This window comes from Muscardinus avellanarius, assembly GCF_963383645.1.
Source record: "Muscardinus avellanarius genome assembly, chromosome: 13".
In the NCBI taxonomy this organism is placed as follows: Eukaryota; Metazoa; Chordata; class Mammalia; order Rodentia; family Gliridae; genus Muscardinus; species Muscardinus avellanarius.
Window position 1 is genome coordinate 43,712,525 of NC_137799.1, and position 11,612 is coordinate 43,724,136.

Below are 11,612 nucleotides of genomic sequence, written 5' to 3' on the forward strand. Positions count from 1 at the left end.
ATTTCATGCAAAATAAAGCCTTAGATTTGAAATAATCACTTGAAATTTAGTACATAATGGTGGTATAGTAAATCTACAGATCTTAAATTAATATGGCTAACATTAAAAAGAATGCAGTTATGATATGACCTGTAAAACCAGGACAATATCATGAATGTACATGAAGATATGTCCTATTTTATACCACATGCTTATGTCAGATATTCACTAACAAAATTATCTTTTAAAATTGTCTTATTTTTGTATTCACAGATGTCTATCAATAGCTATCATAAACGTGTAGGTCTATTTTATTTCCACATTGCTTCCATAAACTTTCTAAAGCCAACTTCTATGTCTTTATGTCTCAATATCTCCTTTTTGTATCTTGAGTCTAATATGCATTATAATTTTCCTAAAAATTCAAATCTCATGAAACAGTCACTCATTAAAATATTGAATAGTATATTATTTCTCTCAGATCAAATATCAATGTTTTATTATAGTTTTCTTGCTTTTCTATGTCTATTTAAGGTATCACCTTTTTTTCTTTCTTTCTTTCTTTCTTTATTTATTTATTTTTTGGTGGTACTGGGGTTCCTGGAAGTCCTTCTACCTCCGGGCTACACTCCCAGACCTATTTTTTATATTTTTATTTGGAAACAGGGTCTCCTAAGCTAGCGCACGCGGCTGGCTTCGAACCTGCGCGATGCTCCTGTCTCCGCTTCCCAAGCACGAGGATTACAAGCGTGCACCACCACGCCCGGCTAAGGTACCGCTTTTATATCACTATAACAAAACATTTGAGACTGGGTGCTTTGTAAAGAGGTTGGTTTGGTTCATGATTCTAGTTTCTGCATCCAGACACCAGAGTGCCAACATTCTGGAAAAGATCCTCCCACTCTGCCATAATATGGCAGAGAAATAGATAGGGAACCAGCCATATGCAGAAAGTACCAAGCATATTCCATGCCTCTGTTTTTCTAAATATTCCCCGATTTTCTCCATTTGAGTAATCTCTTACCTTTATGTTAACTCAAGGCATCTTAAACTGCTCATCTTCTATTTTACCTTAGTTATAAAACTAAAGCATATATATATATATATATGGGTTATATATTATATATAATATATATGTGTTTTATACATATATATATACATATATATATATCTTATTCAAATAGACACTATAATTGCATGGTGAAAATAATAGTTCTGTATTCAACTGAATTTATTTATTTATTTTTGCAGTGCTAGGGATTAAACCCAGTACCTCATGCATACTAGGCATTTATTCTGCAACTAAGCCACATTCCAGCCCTTCAACTAAATTTAAGTTGGAGCTCAAACTAGCTAGAATAGTCACTAAAACCCCAAGGCAAATGAAATTGACATATATATATATATATATATATATATATATATATATATATATATTACAAACAGTTAAAATATATATTATGAAAAAATTACAGGTATATATATTGTTGTATTTATACAGACTACATATATGGACAAGTACCTATCTCAATTTGCTCACCTTAGCAAAATGGTTGACCATAGAAGATGCTCAGTAAAATTCTATTCAATGAGAAGTTATATAAAATCGACAAAAATTCTAGCTTAAAGTATAATTTCATGATGTTAAATCAGATTATATTAACAAATTCTTCAGTGTGAATCTCAGCTTACCACTAAGTTCACATTTTTCAAGAAAGTTGATTTAAATACATTTTTAAGGGTCCAAAATGTAAGCATTAAAAACAGAATGAAAACTAAAAATCAGCATGCTTTATTCTTCTCAGTTTTGAAATAGTTAATTTTATTTCAATCCTGTCATCATAATTGAAAATAACATAATGAAATGATAGATAAAAGTATGTGAAATGTCTGATATTGTTAAATTATATTCAACCTAGCACTGTCTCTGTACTTGCATCGTACATTACAACATAAACAATCCGTTGCCTAACATATGATGCAGTCTTAGGACACGTATCTGTCTCAGAAAACCACAGTATGTGCTTCTGCCATGGGCTGCTAACTGATCAATCCACACCTAAATAAGGCAAATGACAAACTATGACCAGTCAAGATGAATGTAGATGTTTCTTTACCTCATTTTCTTTTGTCTGTCTGTAAACATTGCCTGCCCACATTGCTGCTACATTGCTGCTAGGTGGAGCCTTTCAAACTAGCTTTCCTGGTTATGAGTAACTAATTCCCAAATAAATTTTGTTCATGTGCCACCACAACTGACAAAAGTTTTTCTTTAAATAATATAAAATTATATTCTATAATCATATACCATTTTAAAGGCATGGAATGTCCTAATGATTCCTTGGCTTTAAATTATTTCTAAATATCAGACATTCACTTTGTCTTTTCAAATTATTGTACTTCTTAGGAAGACTAGTAACATGTACTTATTAAATCCTAAAATTTTAACCTACCACTAGACCACCAAAATTCAGTAATAGAATAATTTTGACTGTGAATTTTTTATACAGTAGATTCAATAAAAGTATTTTTCCTGTATTAATTATATATTCTTCAATATAATTCAGTCATTTCATTTTATAAGTGCATGGTTATGAAGGAGCATCCATCCAATACCTGTTTATTCCTGTTAAGTCTGTGAAAGTAATTAAAATGTTGATCTCAATCCACTTGAATTTTAGAGAAGTGATTCACACATATGAAGAAAACCTTGATGCCTTTATCATAAATATGTCATGCCTTTATTAGAAGAACAGATGATCAAAATTTTGTGTTCAATAAATTTATTTCTGCTCACCCATAAAGAAGAACATAATTTTGTTATTTACAAGAAAATGGTTGGAACTAGAGAATATTTTACTATATGAGACCAGCTATTCTCAGAAAGATAAGAGTTGTATGTTTTCTCTCATGTGTGGAAGCTGGAGAAAAAATAGGAAGTATCAGTGACTTTAAATAATGTAGCAAGAGACCTATAGAATAGTGGAAGTGGCAAGGGGAGGAAGTTGAAGAGGGGAAAAGGAGTACTGAGAAAGCAAATAATTTCAATAATGTTATGGCCATATACAAAAGCATGACGATTAATTTCACTTATAAATATATATATGTATATATATGTATATGTGTGTGTGTGTGTGTGTGTGTGTGTGTGTGTGAGATATGGAAGGAAACACACACAGAGCTGTGTGTGTATATGTTTGTATCACATTAAATCTCACCATAATGTATAATTGCAGTGCACTAATAAAAGTACTAAAAATAGATTTATGAATGAGATACATGATAAGGGTGAAGAATCTTAGATCAGGTATAACCAATGCTGGTCCTTGAAATTTACTTCTTTCATCTTAATAGAAAAAATTCATAGGGTTGCTTTCAGTGTCAATTATTGGGTTTTTTTTTTTTTGTGGTACTGGGGTTCCTGGAAACCCTTCTACCTCTGGGTTACACTCCCAGACCTATTTTTATACTTTTTTATTTGGAAACAGGGTCTCTTAAGCCAGCGTGGCTGGCTTCGAACCTGTGCAATCCTCCTGTCTCTGCCCTCCAAGTGCGAGGATTACAAGCGTGTGCCACCACTCCCGGCTAGGGTGTCATTTATTAAGTAAATAAAGCATCAGAAGCATTGAGAACAATTGCACAGTGTAGGTTTAACAAATTTTTATTATTATTCTTTTTCCAATTTATGATATTTTATTTACTTTTTGATTTTTTAATAAAGTTTTATTGGTGTATTGTAGTCATACAATACACTGTATATCTAGTGGGGAAAACTCTGAGTTAATTTGGAGATATACATGCACACATCTCCCAATCAGCCCCTACCCGATCTCTAACCCCTTCCCTCCCCCTCCCTCTCACCCATGCTTGGCTTCCTGATTGACGTTGATATGTTTAAGTACATCATGTGCTTTAGACAGTTTCCCTTATCCTTCCTCTTATCTCCTCAGATATGTCAGCTTCATTGCTCCTCTATATAGTCCCTTCTTCATTTAGAGTTTCTCCTGTTACCCATTTCTCCCTAATATTTTTCACATTAAAAAAAGCATCTGATTTCTTATCTTTTGTGACATTTCACTGAAAATGCCATAATTTTGTTCTCCCTTATGCCTGGGCAAAATTTCATTGTGTACATATCCCACAGTTTTGAAATCCACTCATTCGTTGAAGGCCATCTTGGCTGGTTCCAGAGTTTGGCAATGATGAACTGTGCAGCTATGAACATGGCTGTTCACTCATTAGTTTGGTATTTTGGTTTTTATTCTTTTTGGTAGATACCCAGAGGTGGTATTGCTGGATCATATATGGTAAGTTTGTTTTCCTTCTTCTGAGGATCTTCTATACAGTTCTCCAAAGTGGTTGCACCAACTTGCAATCCCAACAACAATGTATTAGAGCTTCTATTTCTCCACATTTATTCCCACTTACTGAAAACCTGAAAGCCAGAGGGCGAGTAACTTTGACAGGATGATCCACTCACAACCAATTTTTTACAAATAGAGGTCATTTGGATCTGGAAATCTGCTGAGAGATTAGGTGAGGCAGCAGCAGCTTCTAGTGCTTCCTGGCCACACAGTTGACGAAACCTGCTGGCCCTTTGCTGTGAAGAAGGCCCCAGTTTCAGGTCTGCAGCACAACAGCCTACAGGCCTGGACTTGGCTCCAGACTCAGCCTCACCCCGGAGCAGGCTCTGGTTCCTGTTACTGTGGGCATGAGGTTTACAGAGATTACCATTTTTCTCTCCATATGTGTGTGTGTGTGTGTGTGTGTGTGTGTGTTTGTGTGTGTATATATATATGTACATATATATATATATATACATACATACACACATATCAATTTATGTGCACATATATTTTAGTAGAAGATAGCACGTGTCATTTGCAGAAGCTGAGAGCCCAATTCCCTAGCAGAACTGTATTTTATCTCCCTACTGAAAGCAGAGGCTCACAGCCTCAACATGGAGAGCGAAATCCACTGCTCCAAGCACACCCTGACCCCCTGCACAGCGCAGAGGAGTGCAGCTGCCATGAGCTGAGGTCTCCCAGGACACCCAGCACAGAGAATACAGCCAGCAATACAGGCGAGGCTCCCTTTGACACACCCTGGACATTTTTCTTACATAGTGTGTTGTCTAGAATTTTTGCACATGTGCGGCAAGAGCAGCCTACTTTTGGGGAGATATTTTCAAAAATTCAAGGAGGATTCGATTGGATCTGTCTGCCTCTCTAGAACACTAGCCGCTGCTGCTACCACCATTTTGGTTCATCTCCGTAAAACTTCTTTTTTTTTTTACATAGTATGCTCAGAGTTTCTGGGCATGTGGGGCAGGAACAGTCTACTTTTGAAAAGATTTCTTCAAAAATTCAAGGTGGATTTGGTTTAATCTATCTGCCTCTCCTGAATACTGGCCGCTGCCACCGCCTTTATGGTCTCTCAGAGAGTATGTTTTTGTTAACTATTCCTGTGCATGTGTGGCAGGAGCAGTCTGCTTTCTGATCTGTTCTGGGATATCCCTCTAAAAATCACTTTTCTTGCAGTGGCAGGTGCCGCACTGTAGTCTTGCCTCTAAATCTGGCATTTTCCATTCTCTCTCCTATATTTCAGATAGGAAGTCATGACTGGAAATGTTTCTCTGTGTTTTCCCAATCAGTTATGAAGCCAAAATTTGTTGTCCAGGGTTTCTCAGGGGGATGCATATCCTATTCGGCAACTGCTAACCATCTCCACTGCGGCCCTGGTCGCCGCTGCAGCTGGGGCTCCATCTGGCATGCTCCAAATATTTTTCTTACATAGGATGTTGTCCAGAGTTCCTGAGCATGTGGGGCAGGTGCAGTGTACTTTCGGGGAGATTTCCTCAAAAGTTCAGGGTGGATTAGATTGAATTTACCTGCCTCTCCCTGATACTGGCCATTGTCACAGCCGCCATTTGGCCCTCCTCCGGAGCATTTTTCTTACATAGTGTGTTGTTCAGGATTCCTGAGCATGTGGGGCAGGAGTAGTCTAGATTTATCCAACAGTTCAAGGCAGGTTGGATTGCTTTTATCTACCTCTCCCGAATACTGGCCGCAGCTGCCACTGCCTTCTCTGCCGTCTTGGTACGTCTCTCTTATATTTTAGTTAGGAAGTCATGGCTATAAATGTCTCTATATATTGTCCCAATCAGATATTAAACCAAAATCTGATGTCTGGGGTTTCTCAGAGGAATACCTTTCTTATTTGGCCGCTGCCAGCTATTGTTGCTGGGGCCGCCATCTTCAAATCTATTATTATTCTTTATTATTCATCTTTCATATATTCAAATAGTAGCTACTAAGCAACTTTCCATGTAATATTTTCAAAACCATATATAATGAAAATGATTTGAAGAGAGAACTAATGAAACAGAAAAAGTCCTCTAAGACACTAATAACACAGTGCATGGTCAGCTACAAAATCAGTATTGAATACAAATTGCTTTGGTTTCAGAGCACTGCTTTGGCTTCATCTGTGTTTGACTTCCTTGGTCAAATCCAGCGTTAAATGACCACAGCTTCTAGGTAGTCTCATTGAGTTCTTCCCTTTCTCCTCCTCCTCCCCTTCTCCTCCTCCTCCTTCTCCTCCTCCTCCTCCTCCTCCTCCTCCTCCTCCTTCTTCTTCTTCTTCTTCTTCTTCTTCTTCTTCTTCTTCTTCTTCTTCCTTTTTTTCTTTTGGTGCATTGTAGTCATACATTTTAATGACTGACAGATGGTAGAGGCATACATGCACACATCACTCATTTTAGAGTTCTGTTTTTACTGTTCATAAGTCCTAAGAAATCGAAACCTTTTATGCCTACGGTCCATGATATTTTGGAACTGGGCTTCTTTATTTGCGGTAAGCACAAAAATCAGGCAACACTAAGAATTTAAGCAAATGAAGATAAACTTGCAACCTGAGTGGTGAGGGCTTCAGCACATGAGGTGATCTGCTAAAATTTGATACAAAATGCAGAATCAGCCTGTCACCTCAGTGGTGGCTTAGAAAGAATAAGTTAATTGACATCTGTGAGTCTTAGGAATATGTATCCATCAACATTCTTATAGTTATAATCAAATTATATTATTACCTATCTTAGAGAAAAGGAGATTTATTTTTGTACAGTTTCCTGATCAGTCTTTGTGAGGCTTGGAGCCCTGAATCTCAGCACATGGGAACAGGGGATTGAAGGAGAGCCCATGGACAGTGCTCTTCACATCATGAAGGTTAGAAGCCAGAGAGTGAGAGCAGAGGGAGGAGGGACCCTTTATATAATCCCCAGGGCTATACTCCCAAGATACACCCTACTGGCCTACCAGGTACCACCAGGGAAATCCAGTAATAGATTTATCCACTTCTGGGATTATAACCCTCATACTCAGTTACATCAGTTTCAAACATTCAGTGAGCTCTTTAGAGGACATTTTATATTTAACTGTAACAGGATCATTATTTAATTTCTCTTTTTTATTTAAAAATGTGTGTGTGTGTGTGTGTGTGTGTGTGTGTGTGTGTGTAAGTGTTTTACTGGGAATTAAACGCAGGGCATTATACTTCCAAGCTACACCCCCAGCTTAATTTTATTTTTTTATTTAGAAATAGGGTCTGGCTAGGCAGCTGAAAGCATCAGCAATTGCTGAGGCTGAATTTGAACCTGTGACCTTGTATCTTCACCTCCCCAATATTGGTATTTACAGGTATGTACAACTACACTAGGTTATGTGGGTGTTTAGAGCTCTAACTTATTTCTCCCAACTATAAAATCACATAAGATCAAACCCAAAGTTCTATTTAGACACTATAAAATAAATCATTTGGAAAAAATGTACAGAATATACTGGTATGATAATATTCACACAGGGCATAGGATTGTGAAGTTAAAGAAGATTCTGGACAAAAATAAAACTGTAGAGGAATATCTTTGGGCTTGTGAAACACGGAAAGACCTAAAATAAATGTGTGGAAAGGCTATGTACTGCACTTAAACAGCATCCTTAGTCTTATTTCCTTGAAATCACCAGAGGAGAAAGTGTTCTCTCAGGATGATTGCAATACCTAAGGGAAAATTGGAGGCACATCTAAAATCTTGATCATGAGCACCAAGAAGTATACATCTTTAATCAAGGGTGAGCTGTTGGTAGTGTTATTGCAACTCGAATGCCAAGGCATTTAAGTTTTAAAGAAAAAAATCCCCAGAGACCTGCTGACAGGCTAGCCTTGTTGCTGATCGCATATATGGATTTAGGGTGAGGCTTTTTAAAAGTAAACACAGCCCAGATTACATCCTGTGGGGAAAACTCTAGCAAATAGTCACTTGTGATTAATTGGCTACAAAATGTCACCCTCAAACTTTTTAAATACAGGTAGAAAACACCCTTTCAAGAAGGAGAACTCTCTTTGAAGAAAATAATGCACTGAGGAGGTTTACATATTTGATTCTACATTGCTGATGAGCTAGTTTCCCTGCCTTTGCTGGAAAATTAGAGTCACAGGTTACTGTGTTAAAATATTTATGTCATCTTGTTTGAGGACAAGTAATATGTAACATGGTGATTTTCTAACAGAGTCTATAATTTTATTTTAGTCAGGAAGATAACTCAATACTATATTACCATAACTCTGAGTTCATTTGGAGAGATCTAAAGTATGTAAGTATACAGTTTAGCATATGTTTATATGGGGAATACAATCCACATGATTTTAGTTATATAGTTGATATTCAATTGCATTTATATGCAACCTATGTTGATAGATGATGTATTACTAAAAGCTAAACATTATAAACCTTCCATTATCAAAAAAGCAAAATAATAACCCATGAGGACATAATATCCACCAAAATAATCTCCCACAGATTATGTTTCCACTCTATTTTTAAGTAAATTGTCTATTTCCTCTTAATTTGATGTATTCATGAAAACATATTTTTAATCAATTTAGAACAATTTGGCAAGACAGTTCACTATTAGTACCATATACATTACCAAGGATCAGCAGATTTCATAAGAAGTAATTGATCTGGTTTAATGCTTTTGATATGGTTGAAAGATGATTGTTTTTGTCACATAGTCTAGATTAAAGTACAGTTTTTACACTAGGCAATTAAGTTATTTTTGTTATTTCTTATAAATGTAACTTTGTATGAATTAATTTTTAAATGCAGATTTTTTCACATTCTCAAATAATCTGATAAAATAATCAATTCTATAAGAAGGTGACATGGGAAGAGGGGAAAGTAAGTCTCCAAATATTTACAGAAAAGCCTAGAAACAGATATATGCCCCTTTAAGTTTAGGGAACAGCACTAGCTATACTCTCTAATTCTCAACTTCCTCATCTATAAAAAATGAGATAAAACATTCATATTATAGGTTTACCTTTTGAATAGGTTGAAAATATGTATTTTATTCTATGCAGTAAAACTTCTACCAGAATAAAATCTCACACACAGAATAGGAGCTGATGTTATTACTATTCACATGCTCTTTCACTTTTAAGATATCAAAAGTAAGCCAGGCATAGTAGTGCATGTTTCTAATCCCTGTATTTGGGAGGATGAGACAGGATGATCATGGTTCATGGACAGCCTGGGCTACTTAGTGAGGTCCTTTGTATCTCAGTGAGACTTGTTTCAAAATAAAGAATAAAAAATAGGAATGAGATTGTAGCGCAGAACTAGAATGTTCCTGGGTTCCATCCCTAGTACTTAAAAAAAAAAAGTCAAAAGTATAACCACTTTTTAAAAATAATTAAGCAAGAGATATTTTCCTAATCTCTATTTTAGAGACTGATACACAAAAATTAATTTCTTTAAACTAAGTTTATAAACATGTTTACTTCACTTATCATTAAAAGATGTGACATTTTGGTTATTACAACTATTTTTAATGAAGGCTATTTGCTTTTATATATGAAAGTAATCAATTCAAACTCATTATTAAGTATTATTGATTTATTAATTACACAGAAGGTTTTATTAAATATTCTAAAAGCTCAAAGTAAGATAGAGAGCCTGGGACAGGAGGATCACAGGTTTGCAGCCAACCCCAGTTACTTAGGCCCTCTGCAACTTAGTAAGACTGTTTCAAAATAAAGAATAAAAAATAAGGCTATGGAGGGAGGTAGAATGTCCCATAGTTCAATCCCTAGTACCACAAAAAGAAGTGACATAGAATGTAAGATTTTATCATAATTTTCTAGAGCTAAATCATAGAACCAATAGTAGACTAATACATTTGAGTATATTGTCATTATTTCTAGGCAATAGAAAGTAGCACTAGTAAGTAGCATGTAAACAATTACTTATCAAATGTAAACAATCTTAAAATCTAGGAACAAGAGAAAGCACTGCACATCTCTTGAATGAAACAAATCAATTCACCAATAAACATAATAAGTAGAAACCTGAGCTATAGATAGATTTGTTATTTCCCTTAATTATGTAGAAACATTAATAAATATTTTTAAATTATAACTAACATCACAAAAATACCATCCATGTATTAAGTGTAATGTATTTGTCACTGTGATTGAATATTGGTGTCTGTCTCCTGGATTTGAAACTGCTTGTATATTGTTAAGCAGAGAGTTCTGGTGAAAAGTATCTGGTACCTTATCACATACGGATAAATATATAAAATCATAAATTTTGGAGACAAAAATATTCTGAATACCATTCATTTAAATTTTATGCTGATAATATAAATTTGATATCTGATATTGATAATGAAACTGAGGCTTACAGATAAGTCTTTTCAAAGTAAAAGAGCTAGAAAATGACCAATTCTAAGTAGTTATCAGCCCTGCTAATGCCTAGGTCTGCTTTTTTCTTCAACACATTGTCCTTAGAGATTTTGAATGATCAGAAGCAGTGTCACACATCCAAGCTAGTGTACCTCCATGACTGTGGGTGGGAATGGGTTTCGGCATTTGTAATGCTTTGTAACAAGCTTTCTGGTGGCTGCTAAAACTAGATATTCTCAGATTCCTGAGCATGAAGACACATACAGGGAGAGGCAAAGCAGGCACTGAGAATCCCTTGTTCTGGCAACTCTACTCAGTCCCCAGTGGAGTTTGAGATGAACTCAAAGTAGCTCCATAATTGAAACATCCTCAAGTTGGTTCTTGAGTTTGTTTGACTTGATCCCAGGAAGCTCTGATAACGGTCTTGATTTCTTGATTTGAGGCACTTCTTGTATATTTCTTGCTTCAAACCTGGAATTCGCCATTTTTCTATGAAATATTTTTTTGCTTAAAAATAGAAAAAGAGCTTTTAGAGCCGATGTCTTCCCTGTGGTTGATATGCATCACCACTGCCATAGTTATTGCTTTTAGGCTTTCAGTGGACAGAAACTGTGTTGTGTGTGTGAGTGTGTTAAACTTCTTAGCATCCAGAAGGATTTTCCTTAGGCTCTAATATATGTCCCAATTCACAAGGCCACCGTTGGTCACATTTGATATCATTTTTATATAGAAGTACAAAGGAGGAAACACAGCAAAGGAGGTCAGCTTCAAACATTCTTTTGCAATGAAAATAATTCTTTAACATCTGCTTACATAACTTTCTAGGAACCATCTCTAACCCTTTCCCTAGAAGTCAAGGTTCAAGGGAACAAAGCTCACTTCAGGCAATGAGG